Here is a 4635-nt window from a genome sequence, read left to right as displayed (position 1 = left end):
ATTGCAGAGGAAGAACACAGCCAAGGTAGGTGCTAAAGGACCGATCTGGAACAAAAAATTGAGCCTGAGCCTTTCTTTTATTCACTGGCTTTGCTGCTGAGAAGAAATCCATCCTGGTGATTTTTTCCTTTGTTCTACACCCCCACCTCCTTCTCCCCAATAATTCTTGGAGGTAGTTTCATTCCTAATATGGAATGGAAACAGATGTTGAGACCTCGATGTTGTCTCTTGAAGCACAATTCTCTCTTTCTAATCAACATCAGAGAGCGTGAATTGATTGAAAGCGTTGCTGGGATGCCTTCATTCCAGTAACATTTAACTACTTTTTTTTGGAGTGGGGAATAATGTAGATTTCAGAAGCAGAAAATCAGTGCTTTTTTAAAAATCTGAAAGGTATATTTCAGGCTCGTAAGTAGGGCTGGTAAGGCTTTGGGCCCTGTTAATGTTGCGTAATTCTAAAGCTTTGGCTATATCTACCAGGAAGCCTCTTTGCAGGTTGCCCAGGGGCTTCTTAATTAAGCATGTATGCATTCACCACCAAGAGCCTGTGTTCATGCACTGGGATAGAGCAAAGTTGACCATTACTGGAAATAATGACAGCATGGAGATGAGTGAGTGCTTCCTGTGTGTAAGAGTAAGATAAGACTATAATTTTCTTTCATCCTTTCCTACAAAAGAGGGGCTTGAACTTCTCTGTAAAGTTCTTAGATGCATTTAAAAAAAAAAAAAGGCCAGCTGTTTTATTTTACAGAACAGTTTTTGGTGGCCAGGAATGATAGAGAGTATATTGAAAGATAACTTGTTCTTCCTTTGCTTTACATATCTAGGAGAAGGAAGGGCAAGATTAGATAATGTAGTGCAAGCTTGCACCAGGAAGTTGGAAAAACCATGCCTTTAAATGGTTAGCTAGGTGCAAGCTTGAGTGCAGGCATCTCCCCTGCCCCGGCTTGTGGAAGATTAGTTTATTTAGGCTTAAGTTAGCCCAACGTAAAAAGTGTTTCCTAAAATGATTGCATCTGATCTAAACTCAAAGAAAGAACGCTTGTATATAAACTTTCCTCCATTTTAACAAAACTAGCATAAAACTCCACAAAATGTTTGCAAAACTACGTATAGGTAGAGCACTGCTTTTTGGAGTATTCAGGAGGAATTCCTCATGTGCCCATGGCAGCAGAGTCAAAATCCAGCATCCTTTTGTTACCCAAGTATGTCGTAGATCAAATGAAGATCAAGCTGCGAATGTGCAGATGAAATACAAACCCCCTTATTATTGTGATCCTCTTCAAGGTGCTTTTATGATCAACCCACATAGAGTGTTAATTATTATCAGTCTGGGTTGCCAGACAGACAGACATGCCAGTCTCCCTTCCTGGAGTAACAGAAATGCCTTTGTACTGTGAACCGTGGGTGTCAGGTTAGGGTCACACACTCCTCTGGATCCAGGAAAAGGTTTATACGAAGATGAAGAATATGAGAAGATGGTTATATCCTTTGTATATCCTTTTCACCTCTAAACTTCCTTTCTGTAGGCTTTTTACCTACTGTTCCCATTCAGAATCTAATTAGTAAAGAAACGGCCATCATGTAGAAAGTGTTATTACTGAATTTTAGGGTAAAGAACTTGTATGATGTTTGTGGGCACCTGCATGTGGTGGTCATGGCCAAGTCACTGTTTTGGTATGACTGGGACGTTGGAAAGCTGTTGCTTTATCATCATATACATCATTTTGGCTTATGTTTGAGTATCTTCATGACCCTGAAGAGCAAAAGTATGATTTTGAAAATCAAGGCTTAGGTTCTACGTGCCTTGAGAGCTACCAGTGTAAGTTGGGGTTTATCTCTGGTGTAATGCCCCAGCCTGTGGTTTTCTGGAAGGAATAATGCTCAAGTTCCTGGTGGGTCTTGACACGTCCTTCACCCATTCCAATTTGTGAATATATTCCTTGCTGATGTGTTCGTTATCAGCAGGCAAATTGTGGGGTTGCCTGGGGAGAGGGTTAATGTATGCTAGAGACTGCGGCTCTCTGGCAGCCTCAGCTCATCCAGCTGCTGGTGCCCATGGCCCTTCTCTCCTCAGCTTCTCCACCCCTTCTCCTTTCTGGCTCCGGTTCTCCTCCAACTCTTTGCCAGGCTGTTTCAGTACTCTTAGCTGGGAACAAAACCAACCTGACAATAAAAAAAAGTGAGTCTCTTTTTCTTTCTTTCTTTCTTTCTTTCTTTCTTTCTTTTTTTTTTTTTTTTTTTTTCCCCCCCTAGGATATGTGCTGAGACAGCTCAGCAGAGAGCAGACAGCACTGTGGCTGACAGGGTAGAGGGCAGGGGTGCACAGCTGGAGGTGGGATGGCGGCAGCTCCAGCCAGAGCCCCTCTGGAACTGTGACCGAGAGAGTGAGTCCCACCAGGGCTTCTGCCAGAGGAGTCCAGGGAGGGGAGGCTGCTACAGCAACCTTAATTTGTGTTCAGCTGGGAGAAGGGAGAAAAATATGGGCTGAGTTTTCACTGTTATTGTTCTCTTGCTCCCTGCAGCAGCAGGGTTGTACGGTAGGCCCTTCTTCTCTTGCTCTGCGCACAGCCGAGGAGCAGTGCTTGGCCTCTTCTGCCAGAGCCTGGTGTCACATTTGCCTCCCCAACAGGAGGCTGAGACCTGGGTCGGGGGATGGATGGCACAAGTCCCTGCATCTCCCTCGCTCACAAGGATTCCTTTCACACAGAGGGCTGAGGGTGGGCAGTGGCTCCAGGTTAAATGGTTGTGCCAGGCTCTTCAGATCTGAGCTATAAACGTTTTTGCTGTTTACGAAAGGGATTAGTTTAGTGCAGAGAGCAAGCAGTCGTAGCCTGGAACACACTGGTCTTCACAGACAGGTTAATTGCCTTCCGCTAGCTGCAAGTCAGTTGCTTCAAGGTTTCATAAAATGAGTCCAGTGAAGGCATGCCTATTAGAAATCCCATTCCACTAATAGGCATATTTTCACATCTATCCCAATGATTTGGGGGTTACCAGAGTTGAAAGGCATATTTAAGTGATTATTTGATGTTTACATGCTGTAGCATTTCTCTGCACCTTCCTCTGATACTTATGACTCACTGTAGGGTTATGGACAGCACAGACCGTTTACCTCGTGGCAGTTTGCATGGAAATGTCTATACAGAAATTGTACCAGTTGAGCTTCACCAGGATTGTATGCTTTTTATGTGGTTGGTTATGCTTTAATATCTATGCGTGTTATGGCATACCAATGCAGAAGGGATCTGGAGCTGTGTGGCTCTAAGGCTCCTTTCATATTCCTGTAGTTACACCCATTTCTCTAATGAGCAAAACACAACCAGCCCTTCACAAAATAGCCTGATGTTTGACAGTTTTGTGAAAGTAGGAGGCCTTTGTGTGCCTTTCTGGTGTTCGCTCTTAGCGCTCCAGTGCCGTGATCTTGGATCACCACCTGCTGTCTGCTGAAAGAATTCATCCTGCATTGTGTTTGCTGAACCACGTTGCTCCTCGCTAAAACATCATCCCCAGTTCCCACCTTTCTGCAAGGTACCACTACATGCAATTACTTACTCTTCTTCCACTTAGCTTGGAGCTAGAAAGCTTGTTAATTAAGTTAAAGTGGGATAAACTCTTAGAAATGTATCCCCATTAGGGATTTTTCACTGGTTTAGCTAATTTGTTTTTTTAAACAAAATGTGGGATGGGTGAGCTGTGTAGGCAAAATCCTGACTTGAGGAAGTTGACGCCTGCGAGGATGTGGCCAGACCTTTGTAGGGCTGAGATTAGGGGCCTCAAAGGTTCCCCTAATACCCAGACAGGTATCCTGTATCCCTGTTGTGCCCTGAGGGCTTGGGTGCTGATGAATCAGATGTCAACATTTTGCAAGAGGGGAGCTGCTTTGAATTCCTATCTGATGTGAGTGATTTCTGTGGCATCAGAGCAACAGAATTAATGGAAAACATACCAATTGCTTGTTTTATTTGAGGTAAAGGTTACTGTATAGCGCAGTGAAGTTTATTTCTTTTTTTAAGGAGCATGTGTTAATTACACTGAGTTCCGGTTGCACTGAACAGCCTTTCCCAATTTTGTGAGCATGGGATGGCAGCTAGCATGGTTGGTGCATGGCAGCAGAAACTTTTGGAGGGAATTAATTAACCTGGAACTGCCAAAATTATTCCTGCAGCCAAATGTCCCTCAAGCTTTCCTCACGGAGACTGTAAGCCAGCCTGCACTGTGGCTGAGAGAAGTGTCTGTCTACTCCTGAGCACTAGTTAAGATTTGTTTCATGCCATCACACAAGTTGAAGACGGCAATAGTTTTTGGGGGAGCTGCAGATAGTCTTTCCTAGTCCAGTAATGGTATCCTTGTGTGTGTTTGGGGATGGTGACTGCTCTTGGACATATCCATCTCAGTCTTGTGTTTGAGTCAATGTTTAAGAGAATTTCGTGAGCTAAAACTGGCAGGACTCACAGTGCAGTGAGGTGCATTGTCAAGATTGCATAGACACAGTACTTTCAGTTGAGTCTCTCCACCTACATATGTACCTTAACCGGGAAGTTTGGGGGTTTGTCCATGTTCTTTGTACCTCCTGAGAAGTGAGAAAGGAAGTGCCTCTGACCGCAGGATTTTCTGTGGTGGGTTAGAAGTAGG

Source organism: Pterocles gutturalis, unplaced genomic scaffold (genome assembly GCF_000699245.1).
Source record: "Pterocles gutturalis isolate BGI_N339 unplaced genomic scaffold, ASM69924v1 scaffold651, whole genome shotgun sequence".
Classification (NCBI taxonomy): Eukaryota; Metazoa; Chordata; class Aves; order Pterocliformes; family Pteroclidae; genus Pterocles; species Pterocles gutturalis.
The sequence above is the reverse complement of the archived record's forward strand: the minus strand, read 5'-3'. Positions refer to the sequence as shown.